General features: G+C 44.5%; 1 long non-coding RNA gene across 1 annotated transcript in view; it reads right to left on the reverse strand.

The window, feature by feature from the left end:
- Positions 1-13,327, reverse strand: part of LOC120323696 — a 57,541-nt gene that overhangs the window by 33,467 nt on the left and 10,747 nt on the right. The window contains exon 2 of the long non-coding RNA XR_005564436.1: positions 9,853-9,933. This is a non-coding gene — a long non-coding RNA (uncharacterized LOC120323696). The remainder of the gene's footprint in view (positions 1-9,852; positions 9,934-13,327) is intronic.

Consider the following 13,327-nt stretch of genomic DNA (forward strand, 5'->3'; position numbering starts at 1 on the left):
AATTATGACAGAAGTCAAGAATTCTGAAAATGTTTTTCTCTTTAGGAATTGGTAAATCAGCTAAATTTCCTTCTAAGTCCGCTTGTAGTGTCAGAGGTGGACAGAGGTCCCTTACAATCCGAGTGCCATCAGTGCACAGATGAGTTCCCAGCTTCAATTCTTTTTCAGGTTCTGATTGCAGTTACTGCTCTGACCCACTCCCTCCTGCCTGTCCTGGGAGGGTGTCATTCCCGAGCTGCAGCTCCCCTGAACTCCTGCCAGGCCGTGGTTGTTCAGCCTGATCAAGGACCGCAGCACATCCCAGGGCAGCAGCAAACTGGAACATCTATTTACTGAACTAAGCCACAAAACAGAGGAGATTTTGTTCACTTGCTTAATGTGAAGTTTCAAACTGGCCTCAAGTCTGAGCTGTTTAGAAAACAGTTCTCTGGGTTTCAAATAATAATAATTCAAATGAGGAGACTGATACAGAGAGATGAAAACCATGTAGGTGTCATCAGCTTTTTCCCCTCCATCACTCTGCCTGCAGAGAATTGAACAATGTGAAGAGAAGGATGAAGAGGACAGGAAGAGTGGTACAGTAGCACTATAGATTTTTATTTTAACTTCTTACCAAAAAAGCTCCACCACAATGGCCCTGTTATGCTAAAAGTACACACATGCCAAGAAACAAAGAAAAGCTGCATGACTGGGTTTGACCCTCAAAAAAAAAAAAAAAAAGTGCAATGCTTCTCTTGCCCTACAAAGGTTTGCCCTTATACCTTCCCTTTATTTTCATTATAATCTTTGTCTCCCTGCAGTGTCTGAGATTTCTTTTTAATCTCTCAATTACTCCCCAATATCCATTGTCCCAACTCTCTACACTCCTCCTGCTTTACATGCAGCCCATGCCCTGCAAGCATGTGAGGAGGCCAAATACCAGGCATCTTGGCACAAGCTCGTACTTTACACCTATTCACAAAGAGAAAACATTCCTCTTTTCTTAAGGAAAAAGAAAAAAATAAAAAGAAGAGGGAGCAGAGCTCCACCAAGTACTCATAGCAAAGAGGTGAAGTAATGTTTACACTCACCATTTCTAAAACATGTCTGGTCCTTTAATAACGACCTGTCAAAGCTGAAAATCAAGAGCAGCCACCAATACAGTGGATCTATTATTATTAATATTATGCACGCTGTAGCTATTTCCTTAGCCCCTGTATCTGTCTCGGTGCTGGCTGCCTCACACCCCAGAGCACGAGGGTTTGTGCAGGTGAGGCACAGCCTGGCACCGGGCAGGGGCTGTGCCCGGGCTGGCCCCACCTCCACGGCCAGCGCTGTGGCACAGCAGCACCTGAGGGCTCTCAAAGTCCCCCCCCTGGTTTAGCCTCAGAGCCAAACCCTCAGGGCTGCCAGGGAGAGAGCAGAGGAGCAGGTTTGGAGAAGGGCTGTCCAGCAGGGGAGGGCAGGTGGCAGGGTGGCTCTGGGCCAGCCGGGAAGGGATGATGCCAAGTACAGGAGCAGCATCTGCTTCAAGTAAGGCTTGACTGAGATAACTGAGGTTGGGACTCTCCACCTGGGCTGTGGGTGCTGGGTCCAAACCCTCCTGCAGGCCCTGACCCCACCGCTGTGCCCTGGGGGTGAGGAGAACACGGGGCCCTGTGTTCCCCCAGGGTGGGAAGCTGGAGAGGCAGCATGTGCAGAGGAGCACAGAGCAGCTCTGCCAGGCTCCAGCTTGGCAGGCACTGGGGAATTTTTTCATCCTCTATCCTACTCTGCCAACAAAGCTACCACCAGCAGCAGGGCAGAGAAAGATCTTTGTCCCAGAGCGTGAGGTTTTTACTGTCAAAGTACCCTTTTATTTCAGAATTTCTTCTTATGAAAGGGAAGTCACCTGCTATCAAGTCATGAGCTGTATTTAGGGGACAGTAAGCACTGTGGAATTCCTCCAGACTTAACAAATTATTTTTGAAATTACACAAAATTCTCATTACCATCTCAATATTTAATTATTCTTTTTAAAATCAGAAACTTAGCACACATGAGCCTGGTTAAGGGATGGGCAGCATTAGCTCCTTGACTTGCACAGCTGAGGGTGACGTGCTCTAGGCATGATAGAAAGCAACCTAATGAGTGTAAAATTCCTCAGTTAGGAAACCTGCATAGAAATATTGACCAGTGCCTATTTGTCCTTTGGCAGCTCTGAATTTTCAACCCACGAAATCAACAAAAATGATAATATATGACACAGTCTCCTTCTCTTAGATAATAAGGCAGGTCTAGCCTCTTTGCCTGTAGAATTTACAGTGCAACCAATAGTTACATACCTTCCTTTTATTTTTTAACATCACCAAAACACACACCAGCTACCCTTTTGTCATAAAGCACCATTTGTGAACACAGATCAGTACAATTAATTTTTTTAGTGACCAAATCAATGCCACATCAGAATAACGCTGGCTCACACGCTTCCACAAGTCCATCCTCCCAAGCAAATTTATTCATTCTCATGAACCCTCAGACCAACAGGACAGCAATTCTTCCAGCAATTGGGGGGAAAAAAACCCTAATACACACCTGGGAGCAGCAAGATTTTTTAAGAAGGACAGCTTTTACCTTTGTATTGCATACCAACTGGCTGATTTTTTGAAACCTGTGTGTCTGGTGCAACAAACATGAAGGAGAGTTTATTAATGATACTGAAGGGATTGCAGTGTATACTTTAAATGTATATGTTCACGTTAAAGGGCAAATTTGTGAAAGAAGAATTTGGCCAACCGACATTCATGGGTATTGTGGACAAATATAAACAGGATTAGCTACTAACATTTAAAAAAAATAAAGACAGCATTAATATTTGAATGTGAAGATATATTGTTAGTATCAGTCTCAGTTAAAAACAAAAGAAAACAAAAAGCCCTAGGGTTTTTTACACGAGTTCATGTATGCAAAGTTCAGTTGTGTTCTCCTGTATAATTTGCAAGGGCCTGTGCTCCACAAACACGTGGCAGTGTCTGAGAAAACCTTGACTTTTACGGGAAGCACAACCATACTCCCAAACATCTACTAGAAGAAAAGCAACACGGAGAACAAGCCAGGTTTTATTCTCATGTCAGGCTAAGGAAGGTACCCTGGGCTGGCACAGGCTGAACACAGCTGTGAGAGAGGGAGGCAATGCTCAGGTGATGCAAACCAGCCAAAACCAGGGACCAGCCTCGTGTCTCCCTGTGCCCTTGGCAGCAAAGTGAAATTTGAAACATGCTGCTTGGAAGATAGTTCTGCCTTCTCCTATTTTCTCGTACTGAAGGAGGTTTTTTGTTTAAAGAACATGGACTTTGTTCAAACCTGACATTTCTGCAAAGCTCTACATTGCTGTGGTCTTGAAAAGAAATAGTTTTACAACTTAAAAGAAGAGATTTCTTGCCAACTGGGATTTATTATTATGTGTTTTCAAAAATAAAGTCTGACAGAGTGCTGAGAGGCTTGTGGCTCTGAGAACTGAATAGTTGGATGATACAAATGACCCTATAGGGAGGGCACTGCTCCAGGACAGGTACCAGTTTTCACAGTCAGACTGATGTCTGTACACCTACTTCAAATTATTCTCTCATTAAAGGTTTTGTGCTGCTGTTCTTTCCTTAACAGCTCGGTGTTATTAAACTGTCGAGCACAATAAAGGAGTGAATTTAAAATATGTAGTGGATGTCATGTGCCACAGTCAACAGCTCATTAGCTGGCACTCCCCAACCTTTCCTGGCTAAGCTTTCCCTCAGGATAGAGCCAGGAGTCTGAAGTTCCCCCATAGTAGATCTTGCAGTTGGAGCTTTCCTGCAAGCAGTGCAGAGGATGGGAGTGGCACGAGAGGCTGTGCTGCCCTTCTGCCCTGAACCCACCTCTCACATTTTCCTGTCCTCCTCCTGCCTGGCCAGGGCTTGTTCCTTTCTGAATTGCTCACACTGGTCAGAGGCATTGCCCCACTCCCAGGGCACATTTTGTGTTGTTTAACTACAGCCTCTCTATTGGTGAGTTTTGGGGGGTTTTTTGTGCATTAAAACCTAAGGAGCCCACCAAGATTTTAAGGACAAAACATATTGAATTGCCTCAAGACAATTCAAGAGCCTTCAAGCAGTGGTGATACAAGTTTTCCCTCACACCAAACTTTTATAATTACAGCCAGCCAGATAAGGATCACAGAGAGCCTTCCTGCTGTTCCTGCCCGGGAGGTGTCAGGTTCAGCACAGCTCTGGAGCTGCCACTGCACAAGTACAAACGCCCCCGAACTTCAAATCATGAAACACCCCCTTCCAAAACAAGACTCATTCCTGCAGTTTGCACGTACAATGCACAGAACAGTCTATCCTGAGTAAAAAAATACTGTTTGTTTGCTTTTAAACCAACCTACCTTGTATCAGTTTACAAGCAAAACAACCTCTACTAGCAAGTGTTTTTGTTAGTACAGTTATGTCTGCAGCCTGACCTTTGCTTTCATAGGGCCTGATTTGAAGAGAACAATAAAAGCCTTTCTATGGTCACCATTGTGGGGGGAGAACTCAAATTCAGTGGAATAATATAGCAGTTTGCATTCTTTAATCATATGATACAATATACAAAGCAGACTGTATTTTAAAATGCTCCAGAATTGTACAGGCCAAAAATAAAGAGCTAAATTGGTCACATCTGAAATCCTTTATGTTGGTGTATGGTCACCTTCCAGCTGACAAACATCTACCACCAATGTCAGCTGCGTCAAGAGCTGGGCAACTAAAAAAAAACCCAGGAAATAAGCATCACACTAATCCAGAGGTAAAGACTTACAAGAACAAAAATTCAGTATTTAATATTTTTTTGCCATTTAGTCCTGAGAAAGATTTCTGGTATGAACATAGTTTCTAGTGTGTCAGCAGGATGTGCAGATTGCTGCACCACGTTATACTTTAAAGAGGACTTGTCAACTGGGGAAGGACTGGGGGGGGTTAGGTTTTTATTTTTTAGAAAAAGAGTGATTTCACTGAAGTACAACAGTCTCTGAAAGACAATGAATATGTGATTGCTAACAAAAAGCTTTGGTTCAAGGACTAGAGCAAAGATGACCTTATGAGAACAGAGGATACTGAGTCCATAAACAACACCCTGCTGCTTCTAAAGTTTGATGCTGCAGCAGGGCTGGATGGCATTTGTCATTTTTCTCCAATCTATTTTCCTGTATGTTTGGTAAAAAGAACCCCTTTGGAAAAGCATTAATAACATAGCCAAACTCATATTTGCATTGTAACAGCAAAAACCCCCTATTTTTCCAAATGTCATGCCTTTTTTCTCCCAAAAGTGTAAATCAAACTGATTTTTGGAAGAACTTGGTCTTGAGTTTCCAGGTACTGTATATACAAATACAGTTTAAAAAATCCATAGGTCCCTGCCAGATATTAGGTCTCCATTGTCAACAGCTGGTTTTGATAAAACCAGGCCCAGTCTCTCCCCACACACTCGCTCACTCAGTACCAGCCTGGCTCCTGATCCATCTTCAAGGCATGAAAGCCCTTTGGTGTGCGGTTTGTACCCGGGGAAGCACAGGGCTCCATGAGACATTCAAAGCCACCAAGGTGGTGATCCCACCTTCCAGCTGGCACTGGGACCACCCTGCTGTCTGCTCTTGCCTGGGGAACACCCTCACATCACTGTCACCACAGCTCACCGGGACCAGGCCACTTGTTTCCCCAAGCACTTTTGAAGATGCAGTCTGTTTACTCTTTCTGTGGAAAGATAAGCTTCTTTAGAGCTCCCTCTGTTGTAAAACAGAAGAAAAAAAATTAAATTTTAATTCCCACAGCAATTTCCACAAGGGCTGATCGTTTTTATATAGGAGAGGAAACAAGTTTTAAGATACAAAAGCTAGGAGTTAAATTAAATTATCTCAGGTGTTAGTAACCACTGGGGAATATGGAAGTTTTGTGCTAAAAAAAAAAGAGAGATTTGATGCTCTCAGCATTGGTTTGTTTGGGTTTTATTTCCACAGTTTTCGAAAAATCTTTTCTCAGTGGCAGACTCTGCCCATACTGGGATAAGCTCAGCTTTAGTGTTACATTCATTATTTGTGGGTCATAGTAGGGTGCATATGACCCTATGTTTCACATGGATGGCTAATTCAGAGTAAGACTGAGTGAAATGTTAGCAAAGTCCTGAGAACACCACAGGTACACACCATGAGTGCACTGAAATGACTGAGTAAGCCAAACCAGAAGGACATGAGGAAGCCTCAGTTGTGATAGCAACTGATGTGACATTTTAAAAGGACTACAAGATACCTAATTCTGGACTAAAGGCAAGAGAACAGAGGTATCACCTTGAATTTGAAAGTAGTTAGAGCATACCTAGCAGTAGACCATAAAAAATCAACTGCACTGGAAGGGATTTCCTTTGTAATATCCATTGATATAGAGCTTTTTGAAACTTGAAATTTTAAAAAATAGTAATTTGGGGTGGATTTATGCCATGCACAAATTTTACTCATTCAAACCTACCTTCTGTGTTGGTATGCTTAAGTTTCCCAAGTGTGAACAGAAACCCAGTTCAGCTGTGCTCAGCTCTGGTTTCTCCCTCTGTTCATCAGGCAGGCTTCCCTACCCCATCCCAAATACTGCCCTCTGCCTGTTTTCTCTCCAGAAAAACAAGGAAGACCTACCAGTATTGCCACCTTTCCTGAGAGTGGGACAAGGGACAGGCACACTATCAGTTTACAGCTGTTAAACTGGACACCACCACGTACTCACACAAAACTTCAAGTTAGCTGAGTGTAATGTCTGCTGGACTGTTGTAGCCGTTGTGACGCAGAGTTAGGAGGGTCAAAGGGGATTCTATCACTCACTACTATGCCATGAGCACAGGGGAGGCGGGCAGAGAGCCTGTGTGACAGCACGGTGCTGTCCCAGACACACAGGGACACTGCACCTCCGAGCCCCGCAGGCACAGCCAAAGGGGCTGTGTGCTGTGGCTGTTCTCAAGCACAGCTCCATCACAGGGCAGTGCACCATCCACAGATCACTTCTTTCACCCTCCACTACAAGATCAGGGTTCAAATTCTCCTTGGTTGCTCCCTCAAGCACCACCCTTTGCATTCCCCGATGAGAGACCATTAGCCCAGACCCTTGGTCCATCTGGGAAGCACTGGGGGCAGAACCCCAACAGTTGGGGAAATGGGGCTGCTGGGACCACACATCATCTGTGCAGGAGAAAAAACAAAGGCCAAAATAGAAGTAGTCTCTGTTTCTCCAGAAAGGATGACTCTGATGATCACAGTGACTCCTCCAGCTCCCTGAGTGTCCTGTGGTGGCCTGTGAGTGCCCCTGGGCAGTGGTGCCACTGCCACCCAACAAGTCAGAGGAGCAAACAGAAACCCTCGTCCTCACGGGGCCAAATTTGACTGGAAAAGCAGCATTAACATTTCTGGTATCCCCAGGGTAACACAAGCATGTTTTTAACAGGGAAATAATTACCACATCAGAGCACAGAGTGCAAATTAGGATTAAAGGTGCAGCTTGATTCTTAAACAGGAATCCAGCAACATTGTATAGCAACAGTCACATCTCCAACCCCCCCCCCCCAGGATTAAGTGATAGGGATACAGCAAGGCTGTAAACAAGCCAGCCAAATCTTTGCTCTGAAAGCAGCTCATGCAGCAGGTTCCAGCCCTGCTGTGCAATTCTGATGCTGCTGATGTGTTCCAGTGGTGTGTCCCAGTGCACCTCCAGAGCCGAGGTGAAAAACACGGCAAACGAGGTGAATGCAAACATTGTGGAGAGGGTTGAGATTTTTCTCTCTTTGCCTTGGAAGGGACACAAATAGCTGAAGGCTGGAGGTCACTGGAGCCCCCCAGCAAGTCTTTGTAATAATAGACAGCAATCTGCAGGTCTGCAGGTGATAAGCTATCGTTTTTCAGAAATATTTTGTGTGCCTCCTGCTGAGCTTTTCTGGCATTCAAGAGACAGATCAATATTTGGTATTTTCACTGCGCTTGAGGTGCTATTGTTCTTTGTATCTGAAAACAGAGTAACTGTTCAGATGTTTATAAAGGTAGCCAGGGCAGCATCAGAAGGAATGCAAACCAGAAAGAAGCTAAAATATATTAAAACATGTAAAAAAAGTCTTCACACTCAAGTTAGTCCAAAGGTTCTACCAAAACAAAGAAACAATTTGTTTCTTGAGCAACTCATAGAGAAATTGTTGAGTGTCCACAACTAGGAGCTATTGATTCCCTTAGTGAAATTATGTCTAAAAATTGGAAGTGAATGCAAAACAAAGACCATAATGAGCATTGGGGGGTATTTTTTGCATCTTCAAGGCAGTATTATTGGAATAGTTGTTTTGTGAATAACAGAACAGGCGTAGGCTTACATATTTGCCATGATATAGCTAATGGACCTTGGGATTTCACTCACTTTTGAGTGAATGAAGCCTCTGCCAGGTTATATTTCTGTTTGCATGTGGCATGTTTAGTAGAGAGAAGGATCAACCATGTTTGTCTGTCAGTTGTTATCACACTTCAAGCTACATTTTCTTCACTTGCTGTTAGCAAAGGCACCCATGTTTCCACCACTGTAAAGTGAAAAGCTGCATTGTTGGGAAAAAAACTCCAACAAAACCCAAGATAAGCAAGGGCGTCTGCACATCCCAAGGCAGTCACTGAACTGTGCTGTGCTGTCTGGGCTCTGCAGACAAAAGTGACACCAAAAATGTTTCTGTTTCTTCCCTAATGTGTAGTTACTACAGCAACAAGGCTGTCACCTTGTCAGGCAGCAGCCACCGCTCAGGCTCACAGCTTCCCATGGCATCAAAAGCAAACTGGCCTTGGCTGCAGTCAGCAGTAGCTGAACTGTTTTAGAGCTGTGGCAGAAGTGCATATAACCATGTGTGAGAATGGTTACAGGCTGCAGATCTGTGTCACAGCAAGTGTGTGACTCGCCCGGTCAGCCTTCAGCTCAGGATCCATTCCAGCTCAGTCTCCTGTCTCCCAGGCATCCTGTTCACTACAGTACAGCAGGAATGAGGTTAAAACCTCACTTCTGAATAGTACAGACTGCAATAGATGGTTAACAGAGAAATAAATACATAGGTATTGCATCATCCCATTTCTGCCTACCTTCAGCTCTACAGCACATGGAAACACAGGGGTAAAACACAGTTTAAAGGGATTAAAGGGCTTCTCAGAGGCTGCAGCAGAGCAGCAACTCAATCTGGTCAGAGCACAAGCACCTAAAGGCTGAGATCTCCAGGGCCTCCCAGCCTTGACCCTGCACCTGATGTAAGAGCTGCTCTTCTCTACAGTGAGTCAGTGAAGGGCCCAGAGTAAATCCCCTCAGATTTGCAGCCAAGAGCTGCATTGGATGGCACTGACCTCTCTGGAGCAAACCAGTGTTTATTCTCTTGAGGTCTCTCGTGTGTTGAAGGCAACCAACTAGCAAACACAGAGCACAGCATCACTCTGCAATCATCAGTCCACAGCCACTTCACTGATGGGTCCACAAATACAATTGCAAAGGAGACTCATCATTAATTAACTGTATTTTTAATGGCGTTGCACAGGGTTGGTCTTTGACACTGGGCTTTTCAGTGTCTTTACCTATAAACCGAAAAAAATACAAACTGTTTGGATATTAAATCCCCTGATGACACATCTATTTGAGGATGGTAAATAGCAATAAGAGCAGGGCTCCAGGAGAAAGCAATTGCTTGACAGACTGGCTGTGTGCACTGGAAGCAGCCAGATGTAAGTCTGTGCATTTGGCCTGGACACCACAGGCTGTCACTGCCTCCTTGGTGAGCTGATCTGCAGGGGAAGCAGAACCAACCCCAGCATCACAGGGAACATGGGCCAAAATGACTTACCCCATCCCCAGGTCTCTGGGTGGAAACACTGGGTGAAGCAAAGACGACACATTCCTGCTGCATATTCTGTTGGTGTAAACCCTGAAAAAAAAAAATACCATGGTTCTGATATCCTTAATTCAAGTAGGACATTTAAAAAAGGAGAGAAGATTCAGAGTTATGAGACAATGTCAAGTCCCACAAGAGACCAGGTGAGAGGGTGAGGGTCTGCTTAGTTTGGTCTCGTCTGAGTTGAACGTGCCCTTTTAATGTTAAGGAGGTTGTGCTTGTTGCACCATATTTGTGCAGTACCCCTGTTGTCCAAAATAAGCTAGGAAACTGTATATATTTCTCCTTTATACATACAACTTTTTAGGACTTGTGGTGGAAGAGGGGAAATTGCTGCCTTTTCCCTGAAGCAGCAAAGATTATATATATTCAGGGTATTAATGCTCTTTATGGTATTACACACTTTTGATGCACAGAGTTAGGCAAAACTTTTAATTCTGATCATATTGTTAAGGAACATCATCATAATTGGTTTGTCTTCTTGTGTACTGTAGTGCATAGTTTGCTCTCCAGTTAATCTGGGAATGTCACTTAACAAGTTCCACGTTAATGTGAGGATCTAAGAGCAGAACGAAGCTCTCACGCTAGATCTGTTCCAGTGGGACACAGTTTACAGCTTTTGATCTTTTATATGAAATTAATGGTTTGAAGTTTGTTATAGGGTGTGTCCTGCAACCTGCAGTTTGTAGAGGCACATGAAATGGGTGTTCTGAAGACCATTCTAGACTTTCCAGACATAAAAAACCATGGTGGCAGCAGGTAAGGCTTGATGAAAACATGATTTCTGCTAATCTTATGGTCCTACCTCCATGACAGAACAGCATTGTGACATTACCCGTGACAGCAAGTCCTTCAGAGGTTTTGAACAAGCTGTCTAATTTTGACCCTGTTGTTTCTGTATCCAGTCAGGTCAGGAGAAAACAGAGTTTCTTCAATCCACAGCAGAGAGTGGGATCAGCTAACACTAGTGAGGCTCCTGAAGAGAGTATATGTTGGGTAATGAAAATACAGGCAAAGAATTTAATTCTCATAAAGGGAGTTCCCTTTGCAGTGCTGTGAGAAACACAAAGAAATCCTGTTTTGACTAGTTAATTGAGCAAACATTCCATCCTGCCCTAAAATATGCTTGCTATGCTTTTTTAGATTTTTTTTTTTAGAAGTGTATCGCTCCTTAGCATGTTCATGTCTCCACCAGTCTGAGGAGCAACTGTCTGTTCCAGTGCCTGGGGCTCACCTGCTGCTCCCCCACTGCTGTCAGGATGGATTTCTGGACAGAACTGCAGCAAATCATTTCATGCAGTGGGAAAGGGAAGGCTTTAACATGCCCCACCAGATTGGTTGTGCTTCCTGCTCCCCCAGTCTGTCCCTGCTGTCCCAGTGCTGTTTGTGGCAGCTGCCAGCCCTGCTTTGCTCACCCACCTCTCCCAGAGGCACTGGCTGAGCACTTTTCCTCGGGGGGCTGCTCCAGCCCTGCCAGACTGCCCTTCTGGCCTCCTTCAGATGAAATCCAAGCCTCTCCCATCACTGGCAAAACTCCTCACAACTCTTCTCTCCTCTCCCTGGTGCTCTGGCCTATCTCCCTGTCCTCGCTGTCCTTTTCCATCACACACAGGCCCCCCCTCACCGTGTCCCTGGCCCGGTCCCTGAGGGGACCCTGCCATCCCCATCCCGTGCCACCCTGTGCCTGCATGCCAGCACTGCATGCCCACAGACATGCCAGGCCTGCACCACGTTGCCAGGCTCTCTCTTTTCTGTGCTGTACTCTTGACATGTTTTCAGCCTCATGCAAAGCTCATTCAACCAGCAGAAAGAGCTGCTTTGACTTTAATGGATTTCAAATGAAGACTTCAGACTGTGCCTCCAGAGCAGCACAAAAATAACAAGTGTTGTGCAGAGATACCCAAGCCAGCTTTAAACTAATTAGGCTGGATCCCATAACTATCTAATCATACAGGGAGCTCAGTGCAGGGTAATTTACCCTAATGAGACTGTAAGCTTGTCAAAGGAGAAAGCCTGTGTTTGCTTCAGCCCAGTTCCAATTTAACATCACATTGCCCTTTAAGAAACACCTACTCTCTATTTAAAATCAAACCAGCACATGTCAAGATAATCTCTCTTTGTGTAGTAATGCAACTACACAGAGCAACTAAACACGTCTAAAGCTAATGTGTAAAACCTTCAGTGCCTCACGGTCACTTTTCTCCTCTCTCATCTGCCTCCTGCACATTAAACAAATGTTACATGTACCTACAAAACAAACATTTTACGAAACAGAAGGAAATGCAGAGTGCAAGAGAATACGTGATTTATCTATCAGTTTATTAGGGTGGGGAAAAGTAACAAATGCTTTGTTCCACAGCAGACACAGAGACTGCTATACCTTTCCATGTAAAAATGTATGTGTTGGTGAGTATTATTATAGCCTCTCAAAATGCACAAATAAGACACACGACTCTCCAGGCAAAAGCACAGGTTTCCCCTTGGAAGCCAAAGACAATAACACCTGCAGTCTTCAGGCACAGGAAAACCTGCTAAATTCCATGTAAGAAGGAAAGAAAATTCCTTTATTTCCGAGTATACTCCAAACAGCACTTACGCAAAGCCTACGGCTTAGGCTTCACTTCAAAATGGTATTTTCTGATTTTTTTCCCCCATTCTGATATAAGGAAAACTTTGATTCTGTTTAAAGTGCATACACAAGCATCCTTGTCATGTGCATTCTGCCAAGATTGTCTAAATCAAGTGCCCACATTTCTGAAAGGAGATGCCTGACTTCTGACAGTGCTTTTCATTCAGCTGGAGCCAGAGGTAGCTCCACACTCTTAAAAACCTGCCAACAGGAGCAGCAGCCTAAACATGGGCTTGGGAGTGTAACTTTGGGTTTGCAGTTTTGAAAGGCGTGATTTGAGTTTACTAAGCACTCCTTACTCCAAATACCATGTGTTCCCCACGAATGTCTTCATTCTTGAGAGCAAAGCAGAAGAGGAAGGCACAGCACTGGAGGAACGTTTGTGAGCATCTTCCATGGAACTCTGTCAGGCCTGAGAAGATCTGCAGCTGTCCCTGCAAAAATCAGAGCTCTGAAAGAGCAGGCTGAGGGCAAAGGCACACACAGGTACCACAGTCTGGGATTGTGGGGGGCTTCTTGATTTTGTTACCCAACCTCCTTTGGTGCCTTCCCAAAATTCCTTCCTTTCCTCCATTGTGGAGTCAAGGGTAAACTCTAAAGTGAGAATATCTGTGAGTTTTCCATGAGCTTTAGGAAGAGAAAGCTACAGCCCAGTTAGAGGCTTTAAAAAAATCCCTTCTCATGCCTCAGAAAAACACAAAGTGGAGCTTGTAAGCAGCTACCAGGGGTGAGACACCATCCTTTGAAACTGCTCCCTCCCTCCAGGACAGACCTGAGGCAGGTTGCTGATTTTGGAGT

Source organism: Pipra filicauda, unplaced genomic scaffold, assembly GCF_003945595.2.
Source record: "Pipra filicauda isolate LSUMZ 115617 unplaced genomic scaffold, ASM394559v2 scaffold31_size4109673_pilon, whole genome shotgun sequence".
In the NCBI taxonomy this organism is placed as follows: Eukaryota; Metazoa; Chordata; class Aves; order Passeriformes; family Pipridae; genus Pipra; species Pipra filicauda.